The sequence below is a fragment of the Lycium ferocissimum genome, chromosome 2 (genome assembly GCF_029784015.1).
Source record: "Lycium ferocissimum isolate CSIRO_LF1 chromosome 2, AGI_CSIRO_Lferr_CH_V1, whole genome shotgun sequence".
NCBI classification, from domain to species: Eukaryota; Viridiplantae; Streptophyta; class Magnoliopsida; order Solanales; family Solanaceae; genus Lycium; species Lycium ferocissimum.
In genome coordinates this window covers 23,174,657-23,188,765 of record NC_081343.1, presented here as the reverse complement: position 1 = coordinate 23,188,765, position 14,109 = coordinate 23,174,657, and positions in this window count along the sequence as shown.

The window sequence follows — 14,109 nt, the reverse complement described above, 5'->3', positions numbered from 1 at the left end:
GTTTCATGCCGCGTGTACACACCCAGTGTGAGCCGAAGGTATTATAGAAGATGTTCCGGCGGGATTGGCGAGCTCCGCTTATCGGAGTCTTTGCCGAGTCAAAGTATTATGTTATGGTATCATGTTCTGTGTTAGAGACTTTGCAGACAGTGTCATGGGTTGAAGATGCCGGTTATGTAAGCGGCTATGTAAGCCGATGTGTTATTATGCATTGTATTATAAGCACTATATGTTTCTATATGTTACAAATTTTCCTTGATTCGAGAAAGATAAAAAGCATATTATTCTTCCAAAAACATTCGTTATGTATACGTGTCATGATTTGAGAGCCAGCATGATTGTGAGTATTATGTGAGTCAGCGGGTTCGCTCGGCCCTAAATAAGGGTCGGGTGCCCATCACGCCTAACAGAAATTAGGGTGTGACATGAATGGACATATGCATATACAACGGAAGAGTTTGTACCAAAATATAGGCTCCGGAACAAATGAGCACACCAAGATAGCAGAGTAGATGTCCTAAGCTGGCGGATCACCAAAGTGGGGGTCTGTACTTGCGGGCATGAAACGCAGCCCCCGAAGAAAGGGGTCGGTACGAAATATGTAATCGAGTATATAAAGCATGAAGTACGAAAACGGATCATAACCGGAACAAAAAGTACAGAAAATAAGTACAATATCCAGAATACCAAAATATTTACTTTTGAAACACAAATCATGCATGGGGCTCAGGGAACATGGTCGCCACCCCGTCTTTGGCGCCATAACACATCATACTCCAGAAGATTGCATATATCCGTAACCCAGCATATCTCCACAACACATCATAACGCCATAACACATCATAACACCAGAATATATACGGTACCCGGCCCTCTAGCGAGGGACTCGGTGAACCATAACACATCATACTCCGGAATATAACATAGTGCGCACGATGACATAACCGGCCCGGGACTCGGCGAAAGATGTACAACAGTATGCACGAGCAGAGTCGTGAGTAACCATATGCATATAAATCATCATTATATACTCCATAGATAAGAAGACTAACCATACTCGGGGGTCGGGATGATAGCCATATCAAGTTCGTTCTAAATGCCATTAGAACTATGCTAAGACGGATCTTAGGGATCATAGACATGTATCAAACCAATCCGAGCCCGCCCATGAAAGTTACGGGCATTACTCGTTATGGAATCTTCTACGAACGTATCGAAGCGATCCGAGCCCGTCTATGAAAGTTACGGACATTATTCAACATAGAACCCTTTAGGAACAAGAACTCTTTATGCAATATGTACTATCCAATCATACAAGAGACACAAGGATCATAGCTCGACTATATTAGGAATGCTAACATCAAGGAGCGAATAAGAATCATAGATATGCTCGGATCTTATGAATAGAGTTACCCCAAGGCTCGTATCATATCTTAATTACATCTAAGACATGCCAAAAGAAAGAAAGGGTAAGCTTTACATACCTCGTCCGCTTCCTAAGCTAATCCGAACTTAAGTCTCGGGCTTCCCAAGATCTACAACAACGTCATTAGATACCAAACATTAGCTATAGGTACTTAGGAATTCAATCCCAAGCTAGCACTTTATTTACAGAAATTCGGGCAAAGCATTTCCCTATAAATTCAACAAACCCCGAGAATTCAACTCGGCCAAATCATCAACAACAATACCAACAATCATATTAACAACATCAACAATTAATTCAAAACGTATTCTAGCGTTAGTAACTCTTTTCTAAATAATTGGACAACAATTTATTTACATTCAAATCAACCACATACAATCAAGCCAACACCAATGCTCACACATTCAAGTACTAATCCGAAACCATTCAAACAAGGCTCAAGAACACTTCAAACAATCCGCACAATAGTCAAAACAACCCAACCAACATACCACTCCACCCGAAACCTCCCCAAACTCAATAAGAACAACAACAACACATTCCTCTCTTCCAAATTCATGAACTATACCAACAATCCATGCGTTAACAACATCATTCTCATAAATACAAGAAACAATATTAAAATCACATTAGCTTCTAAAACAGCCCGTCAATTACAATCAACACAACACAAGTTTTAATGACACTTAGTCCACCAATTACACGAGATCAACAACATAACACATTATCTCAATCCTTAATCCCTCAATTCAACAAGAATGACCCCACTAAACAAATACAACTTCATCTCTAATCATCAAATTCCCTTTACTTTCATCATTTGATTCATGACAACAACAACAACAATACTAATAAAAATTTGCTCACAACCTCTAGCTTAAAATAGCCCCCACTACCAAACAAAGCTTCAACATCAACCCACACAATTTTTTGCATTCAATTCCACATCCACCAATTCATACTAAGATTAATCATTTCCAAAACATGGAAAAGGGAATGGAATCTTACCTTAGAAGCCAAGCTCTTAATGTCAACATGTAACCTCTTCAAGAACAGCCATGGCCATGAGTTGCCATGGCTGTTGTGATCTCCATCTTTTTCCTTCAATTAGCCATGAAATCCCTCAAATTAATTATGTAGAAAGGAAGGGAGAGGGGCTGGCCAAGAGCCCCTTAAAGGGCTGAATTTTCTGGAAATTTTTGGAACATTTTTGTGCTGAAAAATGAGGTTTCTGTCCCTTTAAAAAAAATGCCAAAGTCGGTTTCACCAGTAGCTACGATCTTGTAGCAAAGATCTTTAGCGGTGCTTGCAGAATGTTGTTTCTGCGTCGGCAGCTCATTTTGTAACGTCTATAATTCTCTCTCCGATGTCCTATCAATGAACGGTTTGTTGCATTACAAACAGACTCGACGAGCTTCATTTTAGGATTTTAAAACACCTTAAAACTCCACATATACTATGAGATATGCGCCTCCAAAGTTGACTAAAAATTCACCCAGATTCTTAATCATGCGGCGAATTCAGATCTTTTCATTCTTGCTTTTGTCTGTAACCTTCATTTGTCCCTTTTCCAATAAAAGCCATCATATTGCTTGCATCCACGAGGTTCCACTGTCACCCGATGGATCTAATCAAACGTGATATCTGTTGATCATTTCCTTTGGATCTCTCCTTTTACTTTTAACCTTTGCCGACTATCGCTTAATAAGTCTTTCCCATAGTTGAGGCTATTGTCTGTCATTTCGATTTGTCAATCAAGCGAACCTCTTAATTCCTCAAATACCCATCTCTTTTAGTTATATCCCCTATAGCAAGATTATACTTGCAACATACTAATCCACTATTCAAGTTATTTTCAAATCCTTGTTTGAATCTTTCCTCTCATTTCGTTCTCCTCTAATCTGAACATCATTACCGAATAATTCATAAGCCGGAGACTAAAATAAAATCTTGCTTAATCATAACTTCCTTTCAATACGAGTGTGCTTTCCTCTTTGAGTCCTTGGCTCTCCTACACCAGCGGCTAATTTAAACTTAACTAGCTTCCATTACTCTTCAAATATTTATTGTCGTCTCCGCACCATTTTACTAGCCATTCCATCAGGACGATCATTCATACGGTCCTGTAACATATACTCTCGCAATTCAATATAAACGGTGACTTACGACTTCACGGCGCAGGAGATATTTTCAAACCTCAGGTACTACTGCTATCCTTTATAATATCTCTTAATTTACTTGTTACCATTCTCTTGTCGTATTCCTTCTTTTCATAAGCACCCACTTTGTAATGTCATATCATTAAAGATCCTTATGAATAATTCTCGGCCTGTCTCAAGTACTATCCCGACTTCTATCCGTTTATTACTAGCTTTCAAAGTCTTACTAACTTGCTTCAGCAAGGGATCTCACTAAGTCTAAGTATCATATCAAATATATTGCGTTGTCAATGGCTTCCATCTTACATTTGCATTTCTCTCGTCCGCTTTCCCCAGGGTGTGTACTTATACCATTATCCGTTTATATTCGTTCTATGTCCCTATTTTCAATCTCAATTTCATCTGGTTTTTCTTTTCCAACTCACTTGGTATACTGTATCATACTCGTGTCTTTCTTTATAACATATAACTTTGATTATCGATGTGCAAAACCTTAAAAAAATCGTGAAGCGATGAGAACCTTTCCATATATAGTATCAAATCTTATGTGATAATTCGTAATTGAGTAATTCAACTAATGTAGGAACTCCTCCAAGGCTACATTTCCACTTACTCCAATCAATAATTATTTAATGAATGACAAATATCATGTATAGAGAGTTTTGAAATATTTCGAGATCGAGTAGAGTGAAGAAAATAAGCTCGACGAAAATTTGGGAAATGCTGGGTGTGTACGAGTGTCCAACTCGGGCACTAGTCACGGCCTACGGGGTTAGGTCGTGACAAAAGTGGTATCAGAGCAGTTCGTCCTCGGAGTGTCTACAGACCGTGTCTAGTAGAGTCTTGTTTATTGGTGTGTTGTGCACCACATCTATAAACAGGAAGCTACAGGACATTTAGGATGTTACCTTTCTTTCATATCTAAGATCGTGCGATAGAGCCAAGTCATAGGAAATGAGATTCCTCATACTGACCTATGATTTCAGCAGAAGGACGACGTCGACAGAAGGAAGTGACTGATGATATTGGAAGTTACAAAGCACGCAGGTAAGCAAAGGTACGAAAGGTATATGTCGAATAAGGTATTGAAGTACAATCGAAATGCAAAGTTAAAAACCGAAGGGGAAAGTAAACAGGAAAATGTAACAGGTGCAGTTTGAGTTGAACAAGAACATACGAGGTAAGTTCATCATTTCCGTACTGTTGTTGATATTGGGAGCCCTGTGTGGCTGTGATATGATATGATATATGTATATATATATGTTGGCCCTGTGAGGCATTGTTGGTATTTCACAACGCGTGTTCCGAGATAGTAAGAAATACGAGGAAACTCGCCCAAATTTTCCTAGAAATAAAAGAGAATGAAATACATGTTTGTAAGATATCTTGAGAAGCGGGTCCACAAGAATGATAAGATTTGACTAAGGCCGAGTATGGCTGACCTCGAGAGATAAGTTAACTGCTGAATTGATGGTAATAGTAATTAGGAGGACAATATCGATATGGTAAAAAGAATTTGGAAAGGGCTTGTAATACTAAGCGATGATTTAGAAAAGGGTGGCAAATCTTGATGGAGTGCCATATTAAGGTACCGACTGAATTGATAAGCAGGGATAAATTATGACGAGTTTATAGTTAGAAGAAGTAATAGTATGATTAAGATAAGAGTACAGAGGAAAAAGAATTGTGACAGAAGATATGAATGTATTGATAAGACGATGTACTGTGAGATATTAAGGATAAGATTGACCGAAAGGGTAAAAGGTTAAGAAGTGTTACACTATAAGATTGATTACGAACGATATTATGTGAATATAATAAGGATTGTTATGAAAATGAGCAAAGCCTAGCTAGGAAGTGACTAAAAGATATGACGTGATCTATGTGACTAAAGTATAAAGGTGAGCTATTGATAAAAAAAAAGGGGGGATTTATGAAGTTCTTCTATAGGGAGAGTTCAGCATAGAGATTATGAGATAATGGAAATGATAGCGAGCACAAAAGAAGAAGGGATTAATTGGAAGAAGGAGATGAAAAGAAAAGCGGGCGAGATAACAGTGCAGTAATAGATTATGACATGTATAGCCGAGAACACGAGTAATATCAGTGACGGAACTGTGAAAGACCAAACTATAGAAAGATGAGCAACGAGGTAGAATGAGTGCTAGGAAATGATTGGTATGATAAGAACAAATAGGGATGAACAGAATATGTTTTGAAAATGAGAAAGGGATTATGTAGGAGTAGTATTTTCCGAAGGATATAGAGGTATTATAAAATTCCTCGTGCGCAGAAAGGAAGGATGGACATAGACTGGAGAAATATGGTAAGGGAATACTAAAGGAAGCACCCAAGATAGACGTAATTAAATGAGTACGAATATGGAACGAAAAGGGAATATATAGTTATGAATTTAAAGGTGTAAATACGACGACATGGTGATAAGATAAGACCATTATTGACGAACTGGTGTGTTTTTGAGTAAGTTAGAAGCCCAATCGTGGGTACACGAAGGGTAAAAAGGCTTAAAACATAAAGGGCATACCGCGTGCACACGACTTCACCTCAAAAATAATGGAATCTTTAAGCGACAAAGACGGTAGGCTTAAGGAAATCGTATGGTGCAATATAATTTCATCAAAGAAACAGATGATATAGGTTGAGATAAAGATACTATTTCAAGAGAACTTTGGACACTTATCGTTGGAATATAAGTGCCACCTAACTGAGAATTTGGAATGACTACAAGTATTAAATAATTATTGATTGGAGTAAGTGGAAATGTAGCCTTGGAGGAGTTCCTACATTGGTTGAATTACTCAAGTACGAATTATCACATAAGATTTGATACTATATATGGAAAGGTTCTCATCGCTTCACGATTTTGTTAAGGTTTTACACATCGATAATCAAAGTTATATGTTATAAAGAAAGACACGAGTATGATACAGTATACCAAGTAAGTTGGAAAAGAAAAACCAGATGAAATTGAGATTGAAAATAGGGACATAGAATAGAATATAAACAGATAATGGTATAAGTACACCCCTAAGGGGGCAAAGCGGATGAGAGAAATGCAAATGTAAGATGGAAGCCATCGACACTGCAATATATTTGATATGATACTTAGACTTCAAGTGAGATCCCTTGCTGAAGCAAGTTAGTAAGACCTGAAAGCTAGTAATAAACGGATAGAAGTCAGGATAGTACTTGAGACCGGGCTGAGAATTATTCATAAGGATCTTTAATGATATGACATTACAAAGTGGGTGCTTATGAAAAGAAGGAATACGACAAGAGAATGGTAACGAGTAAATTAAGAGATATTATAAAGGATAGCAGTACTACCTGAGGTTTGAAAATATCTCCTGCGCCGTGAAGTCGTAAGTCACCGTTTATATTGAATTGCGCGAGTATATGTTACAGGACCATATGAATGATCGTCCTGATGGAATGGCTAGTAAAATGGTGCGGAGACGACAATAAATATTTGAAGAGTAATGGAAGCTAGTTAAGTTTAAATTAGCCGCTGGTGTAGGAGAGCTAAGGACTCAAAGAGGAAAGCACACTCGTATTGAAAGGAAGTTATGATTAAGCAAGATTTTATTTTAGTCTCCAGCTTATGAATTATTCGGTAATGATGTTCAGATTAGAGGAGAAGGAAATGGGAGGAAAGATTCAAACAAGGATTTGAAAATAACTTGAATAGTGGATTAGTATGTTGCGAGTATAATCTTGCGATAGGGGATGTAACTAAAAGAGATGGGTATTTGAGGAATTAAGAGGTTCGCTTGATTGACAAATCGAAATGACAAACAATAGCCTCAACTATGGGAAAGACTTATTAAGCGATAGTCGGCAAAGGTTAAAAGTAAAAGGAGAGATCCAAAGGAAATGATCACCGTATATCACGTTTGATTAGATCCACCGGCAATGGAACCTCGTGGATGCAAGCAATATGATGGCTTTTATTGGAAAAGGGACAGATGAAGGTTACAGACAAAAGCAAGAATGAAAAGATCTGAATTCGCCGCATGATTAAGAATCTTGGTTATTTTTCAACAAACTTTTGGATTTATCCTTAATTGTTAGCTGAACTAAGGATCAGAAACTTTAAGAGTAAATTGAAGGAAATGGATGGTTAAAGACGAGTTTTGAGATGTTTTTTATATAAGTACAAGAATTATCGTTAGTTAGTCAGCTAACAGAAGTCCAATTGAAGGAAAGAGAAATTAAGCGAGGCATTGCGACGTTAAATTAGTTGAAGGATAAAGTATCGCAAGAATTAATTCAACTGCTATAGAAAGCAAAGGGTGCTACAATGGGATCAGCTTTGAGGTTATGTTTAAGGAAGTGAGAATAAGAATAAGTCAACTCCAAGGAGATAAAGGCTTGGAATATCTGTGGAACGTAAGAAAAATACGGAGGATTTAAGAGAACAAGAATTTCTAAATAAAAAGGAAGATGACATCAAAATGAGATAAAAGTATGTAGTAATCACGGCATGAAAAAGGGCACACAAGAATGTGAACAACGAAAGTTGAAGAGACAATGAAGGCGGAAAAGCATGGAGAGTTAGTGGACGGGCAAATAATAAGAAAAAGGGATGGCCTTGAGTACATGCATAAATCTTGACTACAAAAGAAGAAGAATAGATTGCATAGTTTGAATAAGTCCAGTTTTAACAGGCAAGTAAGACTGCAAGTAAGTAAGGTAAATACTGACAAATACAGGTAAAAACATTGATATCTACCTCGGGGTGAACTCTGCCTCAACATTCGAGGACGAATGTTTTTAAAGGGGGGGGGAGGAGGATGTTATACCCCGCGTTTTCAAAGCATAAGTATGAATTGTGCCTCATCGTAGTAATGGAGTGTCGGAGACGTCCCATGATGTTTTGAAAGGCATAAACCATGGAAAGTACGTAACAACGAAGAAAAAGGGTGAATTACGACCTCGTAAGTCGTAATCGGGAAAGAGCATTTTGAAACACGAGAACATGGCCGTCATTAGTATAATGAATGACAAATATCATGTATGGAGAGTTTCGAAATATTTTGAGATCGAGTAGAGTGAAGAAAATAAGCTCGACGAAAATTTAGGAAATGCTGGGTGTGTACGAGTGTCCAGCTCGGGCACTAGTCACGGCCTACGGGGTTGGGTCGTGACACCTACCAACCTCTTCCTCCACATGTGTGGCCTCAATGTATTCCACTACATGAAAGTTTAGCAAGTGAGGGCTCCCTTCGATCATAGGAACGATGTTGTAAGGATATTTCTGAATATCCTTCTCAGCTGCCATAATAATTTTCCATCCTTGCCATTCAAATTTCATGGCTTGATGTTGAGTTGACGGGATTGCACCAGCGGAGTGTATCCAGGGTCTTCCCAAGAGAATATTGTAGTTGGCAGTGATTGCCATGACCTTGAATTCTGCTGTGCAGGATGCAGGTCCAACCTGGATCTGTAGGTCTATCGCTCCAAGTGAATCACTTAGAGATCCGTCAAACCTTCTGATGTTCGTTCCACTTTGGTGAATCTTGCCTACGTCGCAACCAAGTTGGGTCAATGTGGGGACAGGGAAAATATTGAGGCCTGATCTATTATCCACCAGCACCCTTCCTATTGCTTTACCATGGCATTCCACGGTGATGTTAAGGGCTCGGTTGTGAGCGGTTCCTTCTGCCAGCAGATCCTTTTTAGAGAAGCAGATCTTGTGTTCTCCAACAATATGGGCTACCATTCTAGCCAGGTCTTTGCTGCTTATACCGGCTGGTACGTGTCTTTTGTCCAATACTCTCATGAGAGCCTGCCTGTGTGATGGGGAGCTGGCTAGCGATGACAGCACTGATATTTGCACGGGTGTTTTCTTTAAGTGTTCAACAATGGAGTAATCTTTCGACTGCATGCGCCGCCAGAAATCCTCAGCTTCTCTTTCAGTTATTGCTCTCTTTTGGGTGTTTTCCTTTTTTGTAGCATTCTAAGCCAAGTCTTCAGGAGTGTAACATCTCTCTGAATGTGTCATGCCTTGGTCCATAGTTGCTTGTGCAATGATTGGCTTTACGGGAGCGATTTAGTGCCCTACCTGAGCCACCACGGCTGTTGGAGTCAAGGCTTTGAATCTTGATGTCATTGTCATGGCTCCCGATGCTGGGACCAGAACCTTGAAATTTGGACGCTCCTGGAGTGTAAGGGAGGCCACTGTGTGCTCCAAGGATTCGACCGCTCTGGGGATTAATGCTCTACAAGCTTCCCAGTCCTCATTCTTTTCAATCATGTGGACTCCGTTGTTTCCATGGTTGGGCAACGGGTTTGTGTTCACATTGGGAGCTGCGATTTCAAGGACGATTTCCCTCTTGTCAATCAGATCTTGGATTTTGTGCTTGAGGTTTATACAGTATTCTGTGCTGTGTCCATTTCCTTCTGAATGATAGGCACAGGTCAGATCAGCCCGATAAAATCTATTTCCTGGCTGTGCTGGTTTTGGTGGGACCTTCTGAATTAAGCTTGCGGCCAATAACCTTTCAAAGATCCGAGCCCTAAGCTCGAGGAGAGCGGTGAATTCCCTTACTGGCCTCTTCTCGAAAACAGGATGTGAAGCATTGTATGTTGGGGGTGGCGGTTGATTTTGGTAGTTTTGGGGTGGTTGATATACTTGTGGTGGGTTATTTGGGTGATAATTCTGTTGGGGTGGTGCTTGGTAAGTGGGAGCGGACACACGGACACTAGGCGAAGCCGTGTAAGCTGATACAGTGCTGGTAAAGTTGAGTTGTGCGTAGTACACATGTGTTGGATAATTTATGAGGGGTGTAGCTTTGTGGGTGGATTGTGGTTCTTTTGGGCTCGAATTTCGAGTGTGGGATATGCTCTCCACGTCCTCTTTCTTCTTGCGAAATATTCCTACAGCGGCTTGTCTAGATGCTTTGTAAAAGACGCTAACTATCTTTACGGATTTGAGGCCATCTTCTATAGCCTCTCCCATTTTGACCAATTCGGCGAACGATCTTCCAGCCATGGACAGCATTCTGTTATAGAAATCAAGTTCTTAGGACCTGATTAACATAGAGACTAGCTCTCCTTCACACATTGGAGACTGTACACGGGCCGCCTCGGCCCTCCACTGCTGGCAAATTCCCTGTAGTTTTCCGTTGATTTCTGCTTGACTTTTTCAAGATAATAGCGGTCTAGTATTGTCTCGACGTTGAAGCAAACCTTTCTATGAAGGATTCTGCCATGTCCTCCCATGTATGCCACTGACGCATATCTTGAGCTGCGAACCATTCAGCGACTTCTCCAGTCAGGCTATGATAGAATAGTTACATGATCAGAGGTTCATTTTTCTTTACCCCAACCAATTGGTCATATTAGGATCGGAGGTATGCATTGAGATTCCCTGCTCTATTGAACATATCAAATTTCAGGATTTTAAACCCTTCTGGTGTGTCTAGATCCGGATGTATGCGCAGATCATCATACCTTAAGAACATAGCCTTTCTTGCAGACCTGTCGGACTTCTCCAGTAATTCCTCCATATTTTTCTCCATATATCTTTCCCGCTTATCTTGTTCGGCCGCCCTCTAGGCCTTTTCCATTTCTTTATAATGGTCTAGTTCCTTATGCCTCGGAGAGCATTGGTTGGGGATGTTGGGAGTGAAGAATGAGACCTGGTGGGCAGGATGATTGAGTGGGGCAGTGGCGGTTTGCCCAGTTGGTGGAGCTAGAGCACGTAACTAGCCTGCCGAGTTAACGAGAACAGGATGAGGAACCTGGTAAGAAGGAACTGAGTGGGTGGTCCCTAGGACTTTGGTGTATTTTGTTGGGGGAGGAGTGCGGTAAGAAGTTCCAATATGATTCGGGTTGGTGGAGGTGGGATGGTTCCTGGCGGGTATATAGGGAAGTGATCGGGCATTGGCGAGCTCAGGGAAGAGAATGGAGGAGGAGGCCTTCTTTCCTCTGTCGAGGCATCCTTGCCCATATTTGTTGCCTCATTCCGGGAAACCTTTTCTTGTCGAGCCATAACGGCAGTTAGTATTGTGGCAATTACATCTTCCAGGGACAATACCTATTGCGGATCTTGGGCATCTCCGTCGCGGAGAGCGAGCTCAGTTCTGTTTGTCACGACCTAACCCCGTAGGCCGTGACTAGTGCCCGAGCTGGACACTCGTATACACCTGTTAACTATAACCATCCACAACTAGCATAATAAAGAACTTATATATATAAAAAGGCAAGACACCATCTCAAAACTGTCGCATATATACACATATCACAGCAACCTGTCTCCCGAGGAGTTACAACTTCCAACAGATAACATCGTACATAAGCCGGCAAGGCTATCATAACATGTGGGAACGCCCCAACTATATATATACGCAAGCCGACAAGGCTGCCACTACATACAGCATCCCAAAACATATATATACATACGCAAGCCGACAAGGCTACCACTACGAATGGGAACGTCCCAAAACATAAGTCATACGAGCATTTAACCGGACAACAACTATATACAACCCACACATATGTCTACAGACCTCTAAGAGTAACAACAGTATCATATGACGGGACAGGGCCCCGCCGTACCCCTGAATAAACACATATATACAACGAAAGGATCTATACCCAAAAGGCTAGGCTCCGGTACAATGGAGCACTCCAAGTCGGTACCGAACAAATCCTAAGCTGGCGGATCACCAAAGCAAGAATCTGTACCTGCGGGCATGAAACGCAACCCCCGAAGAAAGGGGATCGGTACGAAATATGTACCGAGTATATAAAGCATGAAATACGAAAAACAGATTATAACCGAAATAAGAAGTACAGAAAATGAGTACAATAACCAGAATACCAATATGCTTGCTTTTGAAACACAAATCATGCATGTCAATATCATATATCATATCCGGCCCATTATAGGACTCGGTGGACATGGTCGCCACCCCGTCTTTGGCCCCATAACTGTTATATCCCGTATTTTCACATATTCGGAAATTTTAGAATAATTGTGACTTATAAGGAATAAGGCCATATTTTGATTCTATTTGATACATGTTGTTGCTTATGAGAAGTGTGGACGCGGAAGCGTCGGGGAAGGCTAAGGGCGAAATTGAAATTTTGGGAATTAGTTTCGGGAATTACAAAAAAAAAATGGGATCCATAATTGTTTGGGCTCAAAAAAAAAAAAAAAAAGTAGAAGAGGCCCAAGCCATGGTCCATTATAAAGGACCCAAGCCCAACATAATTCATCCATGTGATGAATTAATAAAGAAGGATATATATTAGTCATAATCCCATGGAATTTTCAAGACAAACTTAGAAGGAGAAAAACAAAAGAAAGAAGAGCAAACAAAAGAGGCCATTCGGCCATGTCTATGATTTTTTGCCCCTTTGAAATATTGTTCCAAAAATTATTTTCTTGTGGTATTCTTACTAATTTAAGGGTCCTCTACAACTTGGTGTAGTTATTTTGGAAGATAGGGTGCTGTTTCATCAAACTAGTACCTTAGTCAAGTGAAGAAGTTGGAAGAAAAAGGTAAGAATTAATTCCCTTTTATTATGTTATGAAAGTTTGTTTGTGTTGTAGTATATGGAAATGAGTAGAATATATAGAAATATGGAAGTTTGCAAAGTGGGTGTGCATGTGGTCGTATATGTGCTATGTTGTATAGTTAGGATGAGTTGAATTTTTTGTTGTGTTTTAGTTGTGGTTATTGTGGAATTTGTATTGGAAATGAAAGTGGAATGAAAATTGGATGAAGTTGGCAAATTGGCATGTTGGCCGTGTGGTATGGGTTGGTAGAATGGAAATGGATTAATTTTGTTTAGTATGTAAATTGTGTTGTTGTGATCCTTATAATGTAAAGGAAGGCTAGATGGTTTAATTTGGCATTGAAGTTGATTGTAGAAGATTATGTTATTTTAGAATGGCTTTATGATATTATGAAAATGAAGTTGTCAAAGTGTGGATTATTGTTGTTGGTTATGAATTTGTAAGTAGAAAATGTGTTGTGATGGTTTTGTTGCATATGTAGGAATTTTGAGTGGAATATGGAATTGATGGAATTGTTGAATATTGGATATATGGCTTGAAATACTTTTGGCCTAAATCGAATGATCTCGAATTAGTAAGTAAATATGAAAATATTGAAGTTAGTTGGGAATGTGAAGTTAAGAATAGAAGTTGTTGCATTATGTTGGAAAAAGACTATTTGTATTAGAAATGCGTTTTCGGTTGATTGTTGATATTGTTGATATTGTTGTGGTTGTTGTTGTTGATATTATGGCCGAGCTAAGTCTCGGGGATGTTGAATTTATAGGGGAAATGCTGCCGAAATTTCGGTAGACAAATATGGATTTAAGTTTGAATGCTTAAAAGCTTGAAACTTATATTTGGCAACTATGACCAATTGTAGATTTTGAAGCAAACGGGATTTGAGTTTGGGCGAGCGTAAGAAGTGAAAAAGGTATGTGAAGCTATCCCCTTTCTTCTTTTGGCATGTCCTAGACATACTAGGTTGAGATTTG